Source organism: Galleria mellonella, unplaced genomic scaffold (genome assembly GCF_026898425.1).
Source record: "Galleria mellonella isolate WM207_F2 unplaced genomic scaffold, CSIRO_AGI_GalMel_v1 utg113, whole genome shotgun sequence".
NCBI lineage: Eukaryota > Metazoa > Arthropoda > Insecta > Lepidoptera > Pyralidae > Galleria > Galleria mellonella.
Window position 1 is genome coordinate 1,428,387 of NW_026441975.1, and position 25,083 is coordinate 1,453,469.

The window sequence follows — 25,083 nt, forward strand, 5'->3', positions numbered from 1 at the left end:
AAAAATTCATATTTATCTTATATGAGTTAAATAGTTAGGTCTCTTGGATATTAGTAGTCATAAAGTTTGGATACTTTGTTTTATCTCATTAATTAACTTCCCTATAATGAAAGGGGATATTAATGTATGATAATGGAATCCGTAGGCGCAAAGATTTTGGAACTTAAATTTTTCTGTTAACGTAATATTTCCAAACAATTACGAAAATTTTAATGTTTATTCAGTGTTTGCAAGCAAATGCTCACGTGCATATGGTATTATCGTAGTGCTGCAAACGTTCATAAGTCGAATAGGCTATATAGTAACCGTTTTACGTTAGGTTTTTTTTTATATAACTTAAAATGGCAAACAAGATGACCCACCTGATGGAAAGTGGAAACCGTCGTCTATAGACATGAGCAGTACCATGGACATAACAGAGTATACTGTTTCGCCCATGATACCCCCCATGTGTTGCCATTCCTGAGGACTCAGGTGTTATTCCTCTGTACCCAGTAACGCCATATTCAAACCGAAACACAGCCATACAAACACAACTGCTTCACGGTTGAAACTCGAATGGGACAGAGACATTTATAGTTACTCATAGTACAAACTTTGCTTAGTATGAGACTAGGTAGTGATGTGTAATATATCCAATGGTATTACATCAGTAGACCAGTAGTTGTCACGCTTAGCAGGCGAATTGGCAACTGCAGTTAGATTTTAGAGATGTTTTAAGAGGGACGCTCCTGCCGATCCCTCTTTAATGGTATTTATTTTTATTTATTAATTCGAAAGACGGTATCGACTCGGTGGGGGGGGGGGATTGAGTAATGAGGCTAGCAATATACCCAACCATGTCGCCTTCCTCGCGGTTCTCCCTGGAAACAATCATGGTTAATTCCTGATGAATTCACTATGATGGGTTAACTGGTCTGTTTTCATTCTCATCTATCACCCTTCACTGGTGTTCCGCCAGCGTATCCCGTTAGTGCAGGCGGAGTTACTATACCATTTTTACCCATCAAAAAAAAATGCTAAATGAAATATTCACCACAACGGTAACAGTCGACAAGTAGCTCTGACTACCCTATCAGAAATTATAATCAGTTAATTATTTTTTAAATTATATCATTGACATTCCAAAAATGAGATTAGTCATTTTGGTATAATAAATTACTATAATATTTTTTGGATACAATAAACAAGGAAGTCTGATTACCGTACGTCAGGCGTCAGGCGCACAGGGGTGACGCATCGCGCGTGCGTTACATAGGGGCTGGCGCAGTCGCCATGCGCCCGTCCTCAAAACAACATGGCGTGCCGCGTCCCTCAAGGACATATTTGACAGCCCCGCGGAAGATATCGCCAGCTGTTGGTGCGATACGAGGCGTCGGAAATTTAAAACAATAAATTAATTCGGATACGTTTTTTCGTGAATTGTGTCAATCAGTGCTGTGTAAAGGAGTGTGTGTTTACTTATTGGAATACCGGCGCCCTATACGCCCCGATTGTTTCCATAAGGTATGTACAAAACAATAATAAAGCGAAACCTTCCGAGTTGGTCCATTGAATCGTAAAACGTTTCGAATGGGATGTATTTATATTTAAATGTAATTGTTTATTTAAAGATTGGAAGAATGTCTTTTCGTACTGAAGTTCTGATTTGTAGATTTGCGGGTCTACCATGAAATGAAATTCCGAAATTTCGGACTCAATTTCGTGTTTTTGTTTATACCAAAATCGGACCAATAAATGGAGTTTAACATTTCGTTCGTCATACTTCCTATCACAAAAGTCCAAAGGAACAATATTTTTAATATTTTCAAACGGAATATTATTATGTAATTTTAATATCAAATTTATGTTTCGTTTGGCTCAAAAATTTCGAAAAACATTTCATGGTAAGCCCTCTGCACTTTTAATGGAACACTTCACCTCTAAGATTTCATCCTTCATACGTGTGAATTTTTGTCCGTCATCTTCGCATATTGGGATTTGTCTACCTCTTTGCAAATTTTATTCAATCGTTTCAGTAATTATATGTGTTTTTTTGCCAGTACTTTTGTAAGGGTATTACTAAGAAAAAAAAAATGTTAAATTAAAATTTTTAGGTAGTAGCAAAACAAATGATAAGATCCACTGCTCGCACTATGATTTACGCCGGTAGGAAACTAGTAAAAGATGAAGACTGGTCAATTTTATCATTGTGATGAATTCACCACGAAATAACCACAATAGTTTTCAGGGCGGACTGCGGGAAGTTGACCTGATTGAAGTAATGTAGACGTCCCGACCTGCTCGCGGTTCCCTCTGGAAATCATCGTGATGAATTTATAATTGAATTCGTCATGATGGGCTAACTGATCTGCTTCATTCTCACCTATCATCTCTCACTGGTGCCCCGCCAATGTATACCGATAGCGTAGCCAGGGTTACCATTCCATTATCGCCCGTTAAAAAATCTACTAGTATCTTGTCAGTAATGAAGATCTTAGTTGCCTAGTTCTACTATAATTATACTTTAGTGCCTTAGTTATGATAACAATGGAATAATAGGGATAATAATAGGGGAAAATAGGGAATTATAGTAATGATTTATTGTTAACTATAGTTCCCTAGTTATGATAACAATGATACTTGACATGCGTTGCCATTTCTGAGGTCGACGGTATTTGACCTTCATACCCTGTTATTTCACTACCATATCCCATACCTTCAAATCGAAACACACCCATGCAATATACGAGTAGTTGCTTTATGGCAGAAACACGAGAGAGATGGAGTGAGGTACCCACAGACGACATTTATATACTTGTAAAGTCTCCCTCTAGTGTACATTTTATATAAAAATTCATAATATTCTAAAAAAATAGTGCTTAAATTATAGGTAGTTAGGTAGATACCTATGTAATTGTGAAAAATATTTATCTGAAGGTAAATATAAATGTGCATACACAATTAACATAGACAAATTAATAGCACACTTGGATGTATCAATCATTTACTTGGGTACCAAGTCATTTATAAATATTAATGAATCTACCTATTATGCATGCACACCTATTTACAGTAGGAAAATTGAATTTATGTTTTATTTCCTCATCATTAAATAAAATCGCTAGGTAGATCCCTATATATGTCTACCTATATGTTGTTCTTGGAATACCTTGTAACGTAATCCTCTTCTTCGATTTAAAATTAATAGAAGTAATATGGTACTAAAATGACGATTGAAGACAGAGTTAGACAGTACCTAGAAATAAGCCAATTATAAAGTTGTTTATAGTTCAGTAACCTTGGCTCCACAGTCACAAATACTGGAGAATCTGAGAATGAGATAGGAAGACAGTTGTGAGCAATCTGTATGAGACCTGAGGTATGATTAATAACACAATATAATTAAGACTGAAATTTCCATTTTTCTGAAGAGAGGTGAAGAGAATTAGTCAATTAGGCGGTAGCAACAAAAAAAAAAAAAATTAATGCTCTAGAAACGTAGTGTTTATAGTGAATGCTATGAAGACTTCCCGCAGATCTAAGATTAATATTCTTTAAAGAATTTCACATCAGACAGATGTAATCGTTGACTGTTTATTGAAGCTAGTCTTAAGTATTCGAGGCATACTCTACGAAACGAAAACTGTATATAGTAATTTAATAGATCAGTAAAACTGACAAATTTTCTTGAAATCGATCATAATTAAAACGGAATGATTTAAAACAGCCATACTGGGTTCTATGACGCAATCTTTATGCATTGCCAAAAACAAAAGTACATCGAGACATGGTAAGGATCACAATCGTCAAAGAGAACTATATTGATGATTTAATAGTATCCCTCAGACTATTTTATCAATAAAAAATATCCTCTATGCCTTGCAAAATATCTACTAGTTTGATTCTAGTCAAATATGTTCATCATTCTCATTTTTTAGATACATTGCCACATTAATTTATGATCGGTAAAGAAAATGAACTGTTGTTCTCTGAATTTAGATAGATATGAAGGGAAAGTCGTAAACAAAAAGATTGATGGTCTGTGTAAAAAATGATCTGTAAAGAAAATTGAGCCCGGGATGGCTGATAGCAATCAACGGAAAAAGAAAATGTACAGCGCGCCGTTCCATAAGCGGCTTGTGCATATTTTCTTCACGACTTTATTATGAACATTAACAATGTTGATAGATGTATTGTATAGTCATTAACAATGGTTACTTTAAACAGTGGTATTATTAAAAACTTGATTATTTCAATCGGACTACTACGTACGTATTATTTATTTAAATTACAACATTCATGATTTTGTGCATTACTCGTATCGGTCATTATTATTTAGGTCTTTAGTTACAAAAAACGTGCCTCATCAGCATAGTTACATTGTTTGAATTAATATTAATCTGCATTTTTTTAAACTCGATTAACTTGTCAGTTATGATGCAAGAGTATTACATGAATAAGGTATATTCATTGCATTAACGAGTTTCAGAAAAATTCAGCATTATTATTATTATTATACGTCAGTAATGTAAACAGTTGTCACAATGACATTGAAGTACATTTGTTCTAATTGACCTATGAAGACGATCTCGTACATTCTCAGTGTTATTAGATTAAAAAAAGTACCTCAATACCTAAGGTATAATTAGACGTACTTAATACTTGTTTTTTGCACTCTACTTGCGTACGTGTTTATTTGAGAACTAGGAAAATAATTAAAATAGATCATTTTCTAGATGGTGTATCAAAATAAGACGTACACCAAATTTAAAGTTAGGCCTTTAGGAATACAATTATAACAGGAAGACAAGGAAGGATGGGAATATAACCGCATCCAATTTGGTTCAATAGTTCTTGCGTGATATGAAAGAGACATACATTGACAGTTAAAATTTATAATAAATATTATTGTTTTTGGTATCTATTGTTCTTATTTAGACATTTAACATTTTTTTAAACATCTCCCAAGTACAGACATTATCCACTTACAATTCTATTACATTAGTAATACAAGAATAATAAGATGCTAAGTAGACTTAGAAAAAAAACGATGACATCTGAGCGCAAACATATGAATGACGAAGATACATTAGAAATATACAAATAGGTGCATTACATGGATTTTTTTTAATTCAAAAGGCGGAATTGTTTTTAGATACATATTTTATTCGCAGCAAACAGTTCTTTAGTTTCTTCATTAATTTTTTTTTATTTTCATACTACTGTACCTACTCATTTTTCGTGAATCAGTATTTAAATCATTATGTTCATGTGATTCAACTAGATAAGGAAGCTGGTCTCTGAGGTTTTCTTAACCGATGAATATTAATAGTATTGGAACAATGCCAGTTGACACTAGTCCTCGCATAAGTCTAGCTTAATGTTTTATTGCACTTTTTATTATGCACTTCTGCAACGCCCAAATATTTTTTGAATTATATCTTAGAATTAAATTATACATTTCAATTCGTAAGTGTAATTTATAAATTGGTGTATTTATTAGGTTGGGTTTTTCTTTTTTAAATTTTGGTTTTATATTACGAATTATTAGTAAAAAGAGTTTGTTCTATTACAATGCTCTTGCTAACTGTCCCTGAACTTCAACTTTTCGGTCGTGCTCCCTCCCCCACAAAAGTTGAATGCTTTATCGAGGCGCGGGCCGGTTTGCGAGGTCTTTGAACTTCCAAATTCCCTTCAGATGGTTAAAACTCGGTTATATTTAGAACTGCAAACTGTGATGGAAACAGGACGCCTGTTCTGCTTAAGTCTAGAAATTATTGCCCTGACTAATTCCTATGTTCTGATTTCATAGCACGTAATATTTATTTTAGTGAAAATCTATTTTTGTATTAGTATTACTTTTAGGTATGTTTGCTATTACTATAGACGGTTAGATCAGCTAACTTTTCAATGCTTATATTCCGAATGTGTATGTCAGTGTAGCCGCTTGGTATGTCTGTATGTTAGGTATTCCAATATGCAATCGTCGACTATTGATTCTGGACCTTGATCGTCGACTGCGAGACGAGTTTTTACTTGAAGGTGTTTCTTGCGAATCGTATCCGATGATTTGTTCGTGATTCATATGAACGTGTAGCAATGCCACACGAATTCATTTTCTTTTCTCAGTCAAACATTTAGAGATAAATTTTATGTCGTTTCTATTTTTTTTCTATTTGTTGCATTGTAGCGTCATATATGATATAATAGTATGATATGTTATGGTATATTTTGTGGCTTTATTTGACTTAGTTACCTACGATTCGGTTTTTCATGATACGGTAAAATTTTGCTAAGATTTTGATAATATTGACTACAGTCATATAATAAAAAAATCAGCTATTGGTCACATAAAATGAATAATCATTTCTTCATAACACTATTAAAAAAGTTTCTATATAATTTCGAATGGTAAAAAGGATGGCCCACCTGATGGGACTGTTTTTTTTTAATGAAACGAAAATGAAGTGGTGACCCCAAGCTATCACACAGTTGGGGTTACCAAAAGATATACGCTGGAGAAGTAAACTGTGAAGGATAATGTAGTGAGGATAAAAGCAGGTCATTTAGCCCATCAAACATGACAAATTTTTCAAGAATTAACCACTAACAACGGGGATGTTAGACCCCATTACTCACAATCTCATTAGCCCCTTATGGAATTGTTAACATCATCTATAAACAAAAACAGTACAAAGGTATGATTGTAAGGTCGCCATGCGTTGTTATGCTTCTTTGCTATTCATTAGAACTAGGGGTTACAAAGTTCATAATTATTACGATTAAATAGGTATACAAGTGTCGGTTCAAATTTTGGTATGACACTTCTATCTTTGAAATAAGTATCGTATGTCATATATCCTGGTATACCTAAACCCTATTTAGGAGCTCCGCATGCCGTATCGCGTTTCCATAAAAAGTTGTAATATAAGTCTAGAACGTGACTACGTGGCAGTGTCTTGTTTCAGTATCGGCATATTGATATTTTATCAATTATTTTGTTTTGTATTCACCTAATATAGTAGAAACTTATATACGCAGTAACAATATTAGATACAGAAGGGGATTTCTATAGGAAAGCATTACAGTTAATTTAAATAGCTAAAAAACTCTGAAGCAATCATCTACTGAATAAAAAACTATACCAATGTCAAATACTTCAAGAGATTGTTATACCATATTATTGTATTTGTTAATTAGCATGCTGTGTTTCCTTTAAAATGATTGTACACTAAGTATAAATAGACAGTAATTTTAATATTAAATCTTATCAGTGTAACAATTGCTAGGAGACCAAATAAAGATAAAATAAAATAAAAATAAAATATTCAAGTTAGTCTAGTTATTACTGATCTCTACAATAAAATGAATCAGTATCATCATCATCATCATTGACATCATCATTCACCTTTAACTGTCCACTGCTCAACAAAAGCCCCGGAGGCTTTTTGTTAATAGTTGCCACGTTCGCTTGGCAGACGGCTTGGCAACCGCAGTCAAGGTTTAGAGATGTTTTAAGAGGGACGCTGCTGTTCATCTTTCGCCTTCCCTTAGTCGCCTCTTACGACACTCACGGGAAAGGAAGGGGTTTCCTATTATATACCGGGACCACACGGCTAAAAAAAAATCTATATATATGAACAAAATTCTTTAGGTATCCCATTTTTCTCATTGGTCAAGTAGCTCGAAGAAACGACAACCGATAGGGAAGAAGGTTCTTAAGACAATAAAAAATACATATGCTGTTCATGTCCATACACAAGTGATGGCTTCCAATCAGGTGAGCCGTCCGCCTGTTTGCTATTCTAAGCATCATAAGAAAAAATATATAATATTTATTTATTCTGTGATATAATGACGCCATTGGCAGGATGCCACTAAAGAGCTTGCATAATTTTCTGTGGGATTTCCGTATTATCAATTAACATGATATAATATTCACATCAGTAACGATAAACGAATATGTCATTTCCGTTACTAAATTTTTGCATTTGCAATTACGTCATATCATTGTATTTATGTATTACATGCAATGATATAAATGTAATATTATTGTAGATATTGGAATTAAAAAGCTATTTAAATAGGCACTATTTCAATAAAGTCATATATTGACGTTATCTTATATTAACTTTTTGAAGATTTCAGTTTTTTCTCTTGTTTAAAATAATTATCGTTAATTATAATACTAGATGTAGTATTTCATATAATCTAGTTTTTTAGTTATGATAATCTAGCTTTTTATAACAATATTAATTGATTTAGAAGTAGTATTACAAATTATGATATTATTAAAATAATTATTAATTAATTAATTAGTAATAATTATTATAATTACTTAAATTTGTTATCAAGATTTAACGCGACGCAGTTACATGTAAATAGTGAAGAAGCCCCGAAAATAAATTTAAATACATTTGTAAAATAAAGTGAAAATTCAGATTACCTCATTGGATATTAAAAAAAAAGTTCAATTATTTAAAGTTTTATGGAAACGTATAGTACATTACGTAAAAAGGTATAAGTAAAAAGTGGTATTAGGGCTATATGAATACTTATAAGGAGGCGGTATGTGATTGTATGATATGGTTATCGTGCATGGGCAGCTGCAAGCGATCGATGCACGCTATTGTTTACATCTCAATGTCAACGCTGCAGCTGTCTAACAGTATAGACTTCAGTGTTACCAATTTCGATCCTAGTTTTGGGGCTAAATGTATAGAACGGACGAAAGGACTGTAAGCATCGTGCTTTTGGGAAGGTAATATAAGTATATAAATAAACAAAAAAAATAATTATAAATATAAAACAAAAGAATGAATGAATTAAATATGACTTCAAGTCAAAAACTTTTTAATATATATAAAAAAAAACCCAAAAAGGTGCGTCGTGGACAATTAAAAAACTAGATTAAATTGCTATATTAATATTATTTAGTAAGTTCTTTCAATTAATTTTAAGCGACGCAGCGATGGCATCGAATTGGAAGGATAATTCATGTAAATTATTGGATGTTTTTTTATGCAACTTAGAATGACAAACAAGTTGACGGTCCACCTGATAAAAAGTGGTAACCGTCACCTATAGACATGAGCAGTACCATGAACATAACAGAGTATATTGTTTCGTCCATGATAACCCCCATGCGTTACCATTCCTGAGTTTTTATTCCTCTGTACCTTGTAAATTTACTGCCATATCCTACCCTTCAAATCGAAACATAACCATGCATACATAACTGCTTTACGGTTGAAACACGAATGGGACAGAGGTACCCATGCAAACTTTGACAAGAACTTTGAAAACTTTAAAAAAGACTTTTGTACAAAGTCTTCCTAAGGATGTTACGTGATATCTCGTCACCCTTAAACCGATTTTGATAATTATTTTTGATATTTACTTAATAGGATTTATTCTCGTGTTAGCATTATATTAATTTTTATATGATTGAAGTCGCTGTATGTTACACCACGTCTTTGGCATTTTTTAAATCATTTGAAAAATGAATTAATTCATTTTATAATCGCTAGAGCTTATTTCTATATTCCGCCAACATTATTTTGTCGTATATGAAAGAAATAAGTAATTTTTGCGGAGCAGGAAGGAAGGAGAAATCTTAAATTATATACTCACTTACATTGCGAAATTAGGTAGAACTGCTTTATCTTTATCATCACGTGAATATACGTACACGCAATCATACAAAAATGTTGGTGATTCGGAACAGACTCATGCCCTGTTTACACTCACCATATCCATTTAAATAAAATGTAGTTAACGGTTCTATGAATACGTGAGTTTGAACTAATTATGTTGTAGTACGTGCTATATCGGAGGGACTTACAGGAAGCTCGTGCTGTGCTGCCATGTGGATTTAGAAATACACGTGTGACTAGTTGCATATAAATTTCACACTTAACCCATAAGTGGTAATAGTCATATTTATTTGTATGAGTAAAGCATATTTGATTATTGGTCTGTAATCTTTACAAATATTTGTTGTAACTTATTGAAATAAGAAATTTATTGTCCTTAGAATATAAAACAATGATGTATTTTTTAAATATTTGAAATTGGAATTGTTTTCAGATCAGCTTATTAAATATATCTGCTTTCACTCAAAGATATTCATTTAGTAAAATGTATAAGGTACCCAGTAATTTCATTCTGCCATCTTTTAAACCGGGATTATTTATTAAGCAATTTTTCTTGATCTGCCAATATCACATCGTTTGCTATTTTGTTTTTCTTTAAAAGTAGATTAACAACCGATTATGAATACCAATTGCCATACTAATTTAAACTACCGTGAGTCTTTCCCTTGCTATGAGTCACTCGCCAACAGTCACAGCCAGCGGTGCAAGTTTGTTTTTGTTACGGCAGGAAGCGCCCGAGCAGACGGACGTCCGACAAACTCGTTCTTGCGATCGCGAGTAAACGCTAAGGCAGCATTGCCAGATGCAACATTTTATTTCTTCCTAAATTTAAATCATTTTTCTCCTAATGGAATATCCATTTTATAACAAATTTATGTCTACTTTCATTACTTCTCACCAAGAAATAACTACAACGACTGGCGCAAATAAAAATGCTCCTCTCTATGATGATCTCTTAAAATATCTTACTACTATCAATGGATTATTATGTAAATCTATATTTGGTTTAAAAAAGTCAAGTCTAAATAAAAATTCTCCAAACCGATTTTTTCTCCAAATTTTTCTCAATTTGTGATTTGTTCAAAATTTCTCCACTACAAAAATGTTTACTGAAAATTGAGACAACAAGAAATACCCAATATAGCAACGTTGCGCGAAGATGGGATGCATAGCCAGTGTCTCAGTCTATTTATAAATGGTGATATATGAACATTTTTAGACGATTGTTATTCTTTTTATATTTTTGCTTTTTAATCAAGATGGGATGAATCAAACAGCAGTTTGGTTTTGGTGATATTTTAAGAGGGACGTTGCTGCCCATCCCTTCACTATAAGCTCCCTTAGTCGCCTTTTACGACACCCACGGGTAAAGGAAGGGGTGGTCCATTCTATGTTATGGCCACATGGTTATTTGTATTTAGGTACTTATGTAGGTATTTTTTAATATTGTGAGTATGAGTGAAATATATCTGTGTCTTTATAATGGGCAATGTATGACTATGGTTGATTTATTCATTTTTATTAACGCCTAAGGAATATAGGTTCAAATTTTATCAGCAGTTAGAAAGCAAATTTCTCTGTCTAATATTTAAAGAGTTCCAAATGCAGAATAAGCCGATTTATAGAGCTAAATATAAAAAAAAATATAATTTCCATGTAATAGATAATAATCTATCCACTATTTTGATCGATGGTTAACATAACAGGGTAATTGACGCCAACGTAAGATTAACACCTAACAGTTTAGTTTATATACGTGCCTACGATGATTATAATTACCTATTATTATGTTTGGTTATACGTAGGTAGGTAATAGTTGGACATTATTGATGGTTATGATGAAAGTAAAAGATAATGCTAGCTTTTTAATTTTAGTCTTTTGCTTTAAATATGATACTTTTAAAATATAGTTTGCTATTATATCCATTTATGGGGAAATATTCTTATAGAGAAGTCAATATTTTAGATATTTTGCAATACCATGGAAAGTGGTAGGTTGTATGTTATGAAAGTAGACGAAGCAAGATATGGCTGTGTATAGTATTTAACGCTTTATACCTGTGTTCACCGTGTAAGGGATTTGACAAGATATAAACAAAGGCTTGAATATATGACGTAAGTTATAAGGTAAGATATTTATTTTATTTGTATCCTCTTTTCTCTATTGTTGAAGTTATTTATGTAGTTATGTCGGATCAGTTGGGACACTCTCTCTACGTGAGATTTATCCGTGTTATTTCGGAATTAGGGAAACCAATGAAATATACCACTTTAAGAAGGTGTGTCACGTTAAAACATACAGCAGATTTTAACCCTTCTTTGCATGATTTTTTGTTATTGGTGAAATAAATCAAGGTGATATAATTCATGTTCAAAATTAAAGGAAAAATAGTTAAAAAAAATAAATTGGCAGCTAAGGTTTTTTTTTCTGTAATGTACATTAAAAAGGTATCCAGATACGATCAACTTAAAGTGAAATTGTTCTTTTATATAATTTTTGGGCATTCAATGTTATGATGGAAATTTCTACCTCTATATTTTCAGGTGAAAACAGCAGATTTGGTGAATAGATTTTGTGTGATACCAGAAAAAAATACAGACAGATAAACAAAATTTCTAAAAAATATTGTTTTTACATCTATCGGTCTTATCAAGACCCCTTATATTATTTTTTCTTAAATATATCCCATGTATAGGCATCGTTTAGTTAATTATTATATATATTGGTAAGATTTTGCTTCAATCCACTGAATACCTGAATTTTAACATGATTTTTATGCACTATGTTTTTATATATAAAATAAGAGGAGAAAAACTGATGTACTCAAGCTAATTTTTATTGATCACCCCTCTTTTCTCTTAAAGAAGATTTGCTTAGATTATGTAGCATATTTTAAGCTCACACAATTAATAAAAGCTCTTGGATAAATATTGCAATTTTCAGTATGGAGAAAATCGATGCGCATTCACTGTATCCGCCTTGCCTCTCTGTGACCCCCATACGATGGGCACGTACCATGCGGCCGGCCTTCGAACTTGTTTTGTAGTTTGTTCATACGTCTCGTAGTCTGTATATATTCCATCACTAGTGAAGTGAAGCATCGATAATTGTATATATAAGCAAGTATGACAGTAGCGCCAATGATAGAAAAGGAGTAACCGTCTATTTTGGTCTGACCACGGAATGCGCAGAGATGAGGAGCATTTTTTTTAAAACACAGGGGCAAACCAGCATCCTGCTCACATAATGGCAAGTGAACCGCCGCCCACGATTACCCGCAACACCAAAGACATTGTGCTGCCAGCCTTTTAAAAAGGAATATGCTCTTTTCTTGAAGGTTATGATATCGTATCGGTTCGGAAATACTGCTGCTGGAAGTTGACATCAAAGAGTGGTTGTGCGTGAAAGAATGTGGCTTGAAAAATGCACGGTGGAGGACTGCCAATCATTTAGGTGGTTGGGATGGAACTTTAATTTGTGGCGGGTTGTTGCGAGCGTGTTCTAAGAAAGATTTTAAGCATAAATGTGGATCGTAATAAAAGCTGAAGACCTAAAAATACATAAATGGACTGTGTGAAGGAAGATATGGCTAAAATGGGAGTAACTGAGGAAAAAACTACGAATAGAGAAGAATGGAAGAGAAAAACATATTACGCCGACCCTAAATAATAAATGGGATAAGGGTAGAAAAATGATGATAAGTAAAATATATTAAATACAAACTGTAACCATTACTGTTTTTACGATTATTTTTAAGGGGTGCCTGAGTATTTAAAATGGGGGTATATACTCTTAAACATGCCTTTAAAGAGCTTCGCTTGCATCGTGAGACGGGCACGGCCCATCTAGATTTTATACAAAAACATAACAGGGTTTTACAGCCACTGTCCCCAAGAGGCAATGCTATATTTTTCATCATGTATGTTGATTTTATCTTTATATTAAAAGATAAACCAATAAGTAATTATAATTATTATTAATCTTAAAAATATTTAAATGGGTTACGAAATCTTTTTTCAGTTTAGAAAATACATAATTATGTTATGTTTTTCCTATGATCTAATCAAGTAGTTTAGATATTTGAACAAACAAATATTAGGATAGTTAATCTATATCTGTATACGTATGTGTTGAGTATCGAACACTTCAAACATAGTTATTGAGATTATGGCACCTATTAATGACACAGTTTCATAATAAACGATAACTTTCGATAAGGGCTTACCCAAACTTATCTCAAATCAATACTGGGACTACGTTGTCATTTATCGATATATCTGCAAATATTAACATCGATTATTGCCATCACTAGTATATGAGTAGGTACCTACTCACATTGAACAAATGCGACGATTGTACGAGGATATAAAGTCGATTGTCATTCTACGGACACAGGTTTTGGTCTCCTTTCTCTGAAGGTTCGATTGCTTGTTTTAGTGATTTTCACAAATATGCAGTGAAGGGGATATTTATTAAGAGAGTGCATCCCGTGAGCAGATTGACAAGCTCTGCATGCAGATTAATGAACGAAAGTCTACATGAAAAATGTTTATTTAAAAACGTTTCACTAAATTATAATTGAAGGATACAGTAAGTAGTTAGAAATATATTTTCATTTCTAATCCTTTATAAAAGAGAAGGTAGATAGAATGATGTAATATAAATCTAAAGTAATATGTTTCTTGGAATGCGGAAAAGGAATAAATGAATATAAGTTTTTGTAAAAGTTGTACTTGTTGTACTTGTTTGTGAATCTTAGTAGATTCAAAAGTTGTACTTAATTTGAATTTTGAACTGAAACATTATTTGAAATAAGAACTTATTTGTTTATAAATAATATTTGTGCTATTATCATCAGGCGGGTCTAGTGCCCAATCAAGCAATATTGACGGACGACGCAAAGATAATATTTGAGGCCTTTAATTTTGACCGGTTTACTTTTGACACAATTTGAATCACTAATAAAAATATGGTAATGTAACCATAACAAGAGTAAACTTGAATGTAAAATGGAACAATAGCCGATTGAGTGGTACATCGTCATTGATTTGTTCCAAGGTCGTTGCAACGCCCACGATGCTTTCTTAGGGTAAGCAGTAACAAGTCATAAGAGACAGAGCAGAGGCGTTTTACAATTTTTAGTATTTATTTCATCTGTAGCGGAGGAATAGAGATGAAAACAGAATCTATTTGATTTTTTGTTTATTTCATATCCATAATCCGTAATCCATAATGAAATAATAAATATAATTCATTAGAAACCCTATTTTTATGAAAATTAAATTCTACATGAAAAACCTAAATTAATATTTTTAGTTTAACGAGTTTACGAAACATCTCTTTTTTATAACTAAAACTACGTCGCATCCAAGTTCGCTGTTCTTCTCTGTTAGTATTATAGATAAGTATGTGTCGTTGCCTCATATTGCCAGACAGGGCTGGGGTTGGGGTTAGGGTGATGCTTGATAAGGAAACACAGGAAACAAGCCGTAGATTAACGGCGACAGATATAGCTGTGCATACAACTCATAAGATATATGTACATTTACGATGGCTCAAATTGCAAGTTAAGGTCAGAGAAAATAAAATATTTTGACGGCCCAACAGACGTGATATGAATTTTGCGGTGCATAAATTAGCCGTTTTGGTTTTGACGCATTAGTTATAAGATATTAAGCTTGTTAAAGACAAAATACATGCATAAACCCTATCGATTGCAAAAATAATGATATATTAAGTTTTTTTAAGAGATTATAAGAACATATGTGTACGCCGTGTGCTCCCGGTATAGAATAGGCCACCCCTTCTATTCTCGTGGGTGTCGTAATAGGCGACTAAGAGAACTCAAAGGTCGTGGGATGGGCTGCGGAGTTCGTCTTAGAACATCATCAAAAGTCTAACTGTGGTTGCCAATCAACCTTTTTTTTATGCTACTTAGAATAAAAAATAAGCTGACGGCCAACCTGATGGAAAGTGGTATAAAGTGGTACCCTTTATGCGTTGCTGTTTCAGAGAACTAAGGTGTACTGACCTAAACTATATATACCCTACAGGATACAGTTTCATTGCCATATTCTGCTCTTCAAACCGAAACATAGCCATACAAATACAACTGCTTCATAGCAAAAGTACGAATGGTACAGAGGCATCCAAGTGGACGACTCTTGTACAAAGTCTCCCACATAAAGTACATGTCTTCTCGTTATAAATTTTATGCATCTCATTTTGGAATTCGTTTTAAAATACATCTAGGTAGACGAAGTATTAAGGTTTCTTGTTCGACTACGGAGCCCTAAAAGCGTGCTTGTTTACGTCGTTTTAATTTGGTTAACATTCCGGGCCCGAGTGACATGCACACGTGATTTGTATTTGGCATTAAATCACGATGTAATTAATGTGTTATTGACTTATTGTTTGATGCAGCGATAAGTGCGTATAGTCGAACTTATGCAAGCACTGATGCTTTCAAAATAACATGTTTAAATGATTACATAACACGGAGTTACGTAATAAAATAATGAAAAGCTCTGTATACTATTATTAAATTTATTCTCTGTATTTTATTTTTAATACTACAACAAAATAGGATCTAATCTTAGCGGTTGTGGTATCAGTTAACTGAAATGTGGGCAACATATTAACCATTGAATGAAATTAAAATATACATTGTTTATTATGTTCAGATTATGTTTTGGTCTCGTCCCATGGGAAATCAGTCTGTTAATATAGATACTAAGCCTAATTAAGGATTGATTTCTTAAATTCTTAGATAAATACAAATAAGATTGGTTTGATAAAATTAATATCAGGATCAACACGAAAGTAAATTACTAAATCTAGCAAACCTGTTCAAATTTGGCTATAATATTGTGTAACATACGCAAGACTTAATTGATAACATGTTAATCACGCTGTAGACAATTTTTTTCTGAGTCTCAGCTCTTTGTAATAAAATGTACCTACTGTCTGTTTTTGTTGTTGAAAATTTGGCTATCTCTGTTTTGTTTAAATTTAAACTATAAAGATTAAAGATATTTTTGGTATGGACAAACATAAAAAAAATGCATATTTACTTAACAATTTTAATTTTTTTTACGTATAAAATGCTACATTATCACTGAGTAGGTTGGCTAGTCTTATTTTTTACTAATCTGAATGATCTAAATGATGCGGTTTTCACAGTTGTGTTTTTCAAGGTCTAAGTTAAAATCTGGGGGGGGGGGAAATGGATTGTTAGCAATGGAGTTTGACAACCCCATTGTTAGCAATTTGCCCTATTAGGTCGACCTCCACGTGGTTCCCACTGGAAACCATCGTGAACAATTCTTGTTGAATTCGTCACGATGGGGTAACTGACCTGCTTCATCCTCACCTATCATCCTTCACTGGTGTCCCGCCGGTGTATACCGTTAGCGCGGGTGGGGTTACCATTCCATTATCACCCTTTAAAAAAACTTAAAATCTGGTGTATAATCCTAATAATCCTTTATATTTGATACGCTATCTAGAAGTGATCTCTTACATTGTTTTTTTTTTTTTTCTAAATCCACGCATATGAAGTACGAGTAAAAAGTTGGTATTGTAATAAAATAAATAAATAGGAAAAATAACAGTCGAATTGTCGTTTTTGAAAACAGATTTTAGTTAATTTTTTTATTGAGACTTTGTTATTGGTTTTTCAAAACGTTCGTTTTTTTTTATTAGAATGTTGATTTTAACTTAAGTATGCAGTTCAGATGAAGATTTGAGCTTTTTATTTTATTGATCATTTAAATTGAGAACAGTTGATTTTTAATTAGTAGGAAATTCGATAATAATCGTAAGTAACTGGTCACAGCTTTATATCATTTTAAATTGACAATATTTAGTGGTAGATTGCAAATTTAATAAATCTAACGATTGCCACAAGTTTACTTGATGTTGATTGTGATGGAAATGACTATTTTATTTATCGCTGCAAGTTTCTAGTCTAACATAGTTGATAGACATTATCTATGGCGATATTCTAATTTTGTTTCTGTTTAGAAATGCTTCATTACTTCGCTGTATTACTTTCGCTTCTTTTCAGTATTATATATCATTGTATAAATTGTACGTATTTGATCCTAATGAATCTTTACTGTCCTTTTTTTATTTTATTAATATTACAGATATCCAAATGTGAAAGTATCTAAGTTTGTTGATCTTGGTTTTTTAACGGCTCAACCAATTGTCACAAATTTTGACATACACGTGTCGTTAGTACGACACGTGTATGTCAAAATTTGTATAATCCCAAATAGTTTTGGGATGGACAAGAAGATAGGATACTTTTTATATAAGGCCATCAATATATCCCGGTCGCGCAGCGAAGTCACGGGCAGAAACAAATAATCTTTTTTTTTTATTTATTTATTCTTTATTGTCCACATTGCAAGAAATGTCTGGTACTAAAGATGGATTTAATGATACATATATAGTATTCATTTCAGTCAACCTTTGGCAAAACAGAAATGTGATGTGGTGAAAAATTATAAACATAATACATACATACACATCTGTTACGCCTGTCTACCAATAGGGTGGGCAGAAACAATGGAATACAAAATGCTTCTATTCAAATAGATCTCTTTCGCTTCCTCTATATTCATCAATTTTTTTATACACGTTTGTCTAAAATAATAATATGTTTTTATTATACTAGTTGTTAACTGCGATTTAAATTATGTACCAGTAGTTGTTTTATCTTGCTAGCATTCGACTAAAACGGCCTTTTTTGCATTCTGGAAGTGTATCTAATCGTTTTTTTCTGCATTTTTCTGCATCTACTGTACTTGGCTTCCGTATACAGAGCATTAATTATCTAACTGACACTGTGCTACAATTTATCAGTATTTATTTTGTAGTAATTAACTAAGAAGTCCAGTTATTGCGGTCATTTATTATACTTAATTAGTTAACTGGATCAATCCAAATACTTAATAAAAAGAATATTATTTTACGTATAATTTTATGAAGGAAAATATAGCAATTAAATCAAATTTAATTTTGTACTTAGAATATCGTCGATATATTTTTTTTTTAAAAGGCCAGCAGTATACCTTTAATTTCTTTGATGTTGTGGTAGCTCATGCAGTATAATCAGATTGGGTATTTTTTTTTTAATTTTGGGTAAAATTTTTCTATTTGCGAGATTTAGGAGAAATGACATTCTTGGTTTTCTCCAAGAATGACATTTTTGGATTTCTCCGAGAATGTCATTTTTGGATTTCTCCAAGAATGTCATTTTTGGAATATAGTGAAATGGGTTTGCAGAAATTCCGATATTTTTTTGGAAATTTTGGGTAATAGTTTTAGTATTTGTAAACTCTGTACAGGTAGGTATTATTGTATGTTCAATAAGAAGGCACATGTATATTCAACCGGTGCGCTAATTTTATGAATCCACCGTTTTCTTACTAATCTTTCTATATAGTGGAAGTTTTGCTAATGCTATGATTGACGTTAAATTTGAATGAACTTTAAAATAAATTTAAACTTTTGAAATTCTTTAAATTATTTAGTAACAAAATAGGCAAGCAGTTTACCTGTCATTACCTAAACATTGCTCTTGTTTTAAAACCAGATTTTATTTTAAGGTTATAATTAAGCGTAATAAAACAGAAATAATTTAGAAAACAAGGCCCAATATCTTATCATAAGATTGCAACATTAACACGTTGTGCATATTATTTCGATTTTGTTGGCGACTTCGTATTTCGTAATCATATAGCTAGCGGCCAATTTAAAATTCACTGTTATCTAAAATCTATACCAACATTGGATATAATAAAACAGGCAGTTACCTAAACTAGGTTGAGTTTATACCTTGAATGTTTTTTTCCTTCACAATATATATATATATTTTATATATATATATATATATATATATATATATATATATATATATATATATATATATATATATATATATATATATATATATATATATATATATATATATAACGTACGGTGTCTATTCATGACGTGATGACAATGCGACCACCTCAGGAGTATAATTTTTTTTTTTAATTTGGTCCACAATTGACGGAGAAGTCGGTGAAAAAATATACAGTCAAACATAAAACCACATTCTTTTTTAAAGTTAGTTAAAAAAGTATAAATTCTTGATTAGCCTGGTCAATTTGTGTTACGCGAATCTTGAAAGAATTTTTGTTTCATATTTTTTTCAAAACTCATTCAAATTTTGTCAGAATCAAATAATTCTCTAGTTTAATTTTTTTTCTTTTTTCCAATAAGAAACTTTAACTTTCATATAGATAGGTAGGTAACTACTGTATAATTATACCCATTATATCATCTATGGGTTAGATAAATAATTGACAAGTATGCGAATAGTTTTCACGCGCTCCTTTATATTGCTAACTGCCTAATAAAATTGTAACTGCCCATATATTTTTACTGGACGGTTATAGCCGTCGTAACGATTTTGCCAGCGTTAGGTAACAATTTACATTCCATAACAAGGCTCTTATTGATGAGAGAAGTGTAGGTAATTGTGAAGTTATGGTTACAGCCCAAGGAAACGGTTCGACGGTGAATGATCTAAGTTTGTTTCCATATTATGTGATAGGTATAAGTAATCGTAATAAACAGATGAAAGTCTCGCAATTACTCGTAGCATTCACCTGGTTTTCAAACTAAGGTATTCTGTGTCACAACTTACGAGAAACGAAATAATAGGCAATTAGCAATATGGATACCGATCCGATATCTATATATTGGGTTTCTTTGGACATTGATGGCGGAATAAAGGTGGTGGGTGATTTCGATATCGCCCATATCTATTTAATATTTTCGTGAAAAGTCTGTTATTCAATATTATTTTTTGGATAACAGACTTTTAACATATCGGTTATTGGACCTCCTATTAATTATTGGTTACTGGCCCCACCTTATGAAATCCGGAACTTCGGACGTGCAAAGTAATGTGTCTACAATGTACTATTGCCATGGAGAGTGTCGAACAAAATAGATACTCAGTAATGACATCAAAAATAAAAAAATAATGATAACTTTACAGGGTATATATTTTAAGGTTAAGCGGATAAAATTGCGGATCTCATCTAATTGAATTTTTGTAATATGAAAGTGGACTTTTTTGCCTGTTTTTATCTACTTCCACTACAGTGGGTGAAGATATAGCAGGAACAATTAGGGAAAGAAACTATAAAATGTATATACCGTCATCATTAACCTACCACCCTAACGCACTTTACAGGTGTAAGGTTGAGTGAGAGGGGTAAATAAGTACATAATGGATTCTTATTGTTTATATATCCTGTTTTGTTAACAAGCACACACGAGTATTTTAACATTTACAAGTACTCCCGTGGCCATGAAAGCTACGTTGACAATAGAACTTGAGACATTATGCTGAGTGTACTATGTTCGCGCTTTCGCCCTGTGTAGGGGAACATGAAAGCGCACTTACTGTGTATCACAGTATCACTTCTTTTGGTATTCTTTATCATGTACTTGTAATGTTCCCAAATGAATGTTGTTGAAATATAAAAGTTTTAATGTAAATGCCAGAAATATATAAAGTAATATAAACTCTGAAATTTTAAAATGGTGCTGACAGAAGTATATAAAGTCCGAATATATTAAAATGGCGCAGGCTTTGATTTGCGAAAGACTGATACCGAATCATTAATATTTTGTTAAAATTAATTACTTAAATTAAGGTTTGATTCGATAAGATTAATTACAATCTTTGCATGTACAGTTACGAATTTAAATAAATTTACTGCTATAATTAATTTTAATATACCTAGATAGTATAAAAGGCGGACTTAACATCATATGGCGTTATCTACCAGTGTACCGTTGACAGTAATAGTGGTATATATAATTGACATCACAACGTAATGAGCAAATAAATAGAAATTTATAGGAATAAATATATAAATTTCAATGATTACCAGAACCTAGACGTTGTCGTATTATTATTTTGTAATAATAGTTTTTTCTATTTAGAATTAACTGATCCTGGCCATGGTTCTCCTGGATACATTGTATCAGCATTATCTGGGTTTTGATTTTTATTTTAATTGCTAATAATTCTAGTTTGAAATTGATTGAAATTAACAGTTTTGTGATTAAGGGTGTACCTATCATTTGACAGTTTCAGTTACAGAAGTGTATCTGTTTGTAATTAAAACTGTGAAGATAACTGTTTGTGTTTGTAACTAACGCTATTAAATGGTACATTAATATTTGCAAGATTGTCAATTACAATATATTTCTAACGGGAATTGTAAACAAGTACGTTACATAATTGAGCCGCTGCAGTGTGCTGTTCTTTTTTTTCTGTTGCCTTACATATGAAATATTTTAGGTAACTAAATTCAACGAGTGATGATAGCGTTTAGGAAAAAATAGATCCACAATATTGATGATTTGTGTCCACCCAATGAAAGTAAAATTAAATAAAGAATTATGTCTATTCAAATTCGTTTACATCTGTGTTTTATATGATGTAGAAATAGTTGCCTTCAACTATTTCTTATATTTAACCATTATTCCTTAATAATGGTTTAATATGCAGTGTTTACTGTTACGTTTGTAATGCGTACGTTGATGGCTTAATTATTTGATGTATGTATACATAACTGTGTTTCCCTTTCCGCTGTGGATACATGATATAGCATAATGATTACGTTTTTGTCGCTTCCACTTGTATGTTTGTCATGCTATAAATTTGTATTTGAATATATCGGTTAATTAGATTGCACGAGTTTATAGAGAAAGTAATTATATACATGGATCTTTGGTTGATACTGATAGAAGTTTATCGGTTATAAAAAACTAAATATTAGATGTTGAAAATTTACAAAAATATTGCGTAATTCACCTTCATCATCATCATATCAGCTTTTAACTGCCCACTGCTGAACATAGGCCTCCCCCTTGGGGGGGTTTTGCTAGTAGGGGGTTTGCCATGTTTGAAGGTGGATTTGAAACCACAGTTAGGTTTTGAACATGTTTTAAGAGGGACGCTGCTGTCTATCATTCGCCATCTTTTAGTCGCCTCTAAAGGATGCGACGGGAAAGGAAGGGGTGGCCTATTCTATGCTGGGACCACATGGTAATTCACCTTACTTTTATGTAATGAGAGGAAAAAATACAAACTAATTATAACCTTTTTCTTTTTAAAGTATAGTGATTATGTCTTTAATCCATTTTAATGGTTCTGATTACATTACGTGTTTTCTTTTCGTCGAAAATAATTAAAATACAATATGTCTTACTAACATTTTACATTGGAATTACGGAATTACATTGTGTGTGAAGTTTTTTATATAATACAGTAACCGGCCCGTCTGCTACTTCGGAATGCGTATAAAATCGATCGACACTGATTTACTTTCAATTAATCAATACCATTCAGTCCTCGATGGCCAACGATACGGAGCGAAATTATTTGTTTTTTCCTGGAGACTCGACAGTTCCTTATTTAGTAATATATGTATTATTGACGATCTAAATTAAAAGCATTGGATCGTACCATGTGTTTTTATTAGCGTGAAAAGTTGTTGGCATCTCAAGGATAGATCTTATGATAAATATTCTAATATTAATTATGATAAGTAGCTTTTATTAGTAATGCATTAGCAATTAAAGGTGTTTATGGTTTTATGTCAGATATTTAATGTAAATGTATGTATATAAATTTGAAAGGGAAACACGCTAATAGTTTATTTAATAGAAAATGGTAATATTCATCTTTGGGGGGAAGGGATTGTTAGTAATGCGAACTACCGGTCCCATTACATAAAATACCCTGTCAGGTTGATCTCCACGTGGTCCCTCTCGGAAACCATTGTGCTGAAATCCAGGTATTCGTCACGATGGGCTAACTGACCTGCCTTTCCATTCTTACCTATCATTACTCACTGGTGTCCTGCCAGCGTATGCGATATGATGTAACACCACATATCACAGCCAATAATTTCACTATCATTTTACAATTTTATGATTGAAACACAACATGGTTGTTTGATGGTAGAAAAACGAGTGACTTTATTCTATTTTATACCCTATATATATATATATATATATATATATATATATATATATATATATATATATATATATATATATATATATATATATATATATATATATATATTCTTTATTGTGGTGGACTTATCTCTGACAGAGATCTCTTCCAGTCAATCCAGTATATAGATATATATATATATATATATACATATATATATATATATATACATATATATATATATATATACATAAACAAATATATAGTTAAATAAAATATTAAAATATATAATATTTAAATAATTTTTTTTAATAAAAAAGCAGCCTATTTTGCTCTGATAAAGTAATTTCTATAGGTGGATTTTCTTTTTTAACCGGTTAAGTATTTTTTAGTTTATTTATTACAAACAAAAAATAAAAGCTATTCTTTTTATTCGTTTAGATGGTTCGCTTTCAGCAGTTATATGTTATTGATACGGAACGCCGTTTGTTTGCTGTTATGTATTACTATGACAAACCGGTTCAATATAACTAGGTCTTAAAAACTTCCGGGTAGAGTAGAAATATGTGCCTTATATTCGTAATTACTCGTCACTACTGTTCGCAAATCAGTAGTTAATTATTTCGTTTGTATACAAGAATAGTTGCGGAATGAACGTTTTTTTTTTAAATGCATGGTAATGGAATGTAAGTTCGTCTGCGTTATTATTCTTTTTATTATCGGTGAGAGCACTGGTGGCCTACCAGCGTATGAGTAATAGACCAAGATACAGTTAGGTCAGTTAGCCTTGCGGACCACCAGTCCCATTGCTAGCATTATACCCTGTCAGGTCAATTTCCACGTGGACCACTCTTGAAATCATCGTGCTAAATTCCAGCAATGTATTCTTCACGATGAGTTCATTGACCCGCTTTTTCATTCTCATCTATCATCCCTCACTGGTGCACCGCCAACGTATACTGTTAGCGCAGGCGGGGTCACCAGTCCATTACCATCCATTAAAAAGAAACAGTCCCTTTTCTCCAGCGGCATAAATTTGTTCTTATTATAAGTACACAGATACATACATACAAATACATAATGGATTGCGATCGTATAATGATCCTTTTTCTGCTTCGAAGGAAAAAATACCTTATTAATTTTGTACGATACGTTTACATAAGCAAATTATTTTCCAGATATTTTTTTTTATTAATACTAGATTAAGTACTGATTTCTAACTTTTGATTAAAAGTTGTTTTTTAATGAGAGCGAATTGAATGGAACTTCGCCTGCGCTACTGGTATACGCCAGCGGGGCCCTAGTGAAAGATAATAAATGAAGTTGAGGTTAAAAGTAAGTCAGTTAGCCCTCCGTAATGAATTTCTTAAAAATTCACCACTATGGTTTGCAGGGGGAAC

The 25,083-nt window shown here is 32.3% G+C and overlaps 1 protein-coding gene across 1 annotated transcript in view; it reads left to right on the forward strand.

Annotated features, from left to right (window-relative positions):
• The first annotated feature begins 1,257 nt into the window (after positions 1-1,257).
• Positions 1,258-25,083, forward strand: part of LOC113512967 (disheveled-associated activator of morphogenesis 1) — a 115,128-nt gene continuing 91,302 nt past the window's right edge. The window contains exon 1 of the mRNA XM_026896949.3: positions 1,258-1,506. The gene's annotated coding sequence lies outside the window, so the exon portion shown is untranslated. The remainder of the gene's footprint in view (positions 1,507-25,083) is intronic.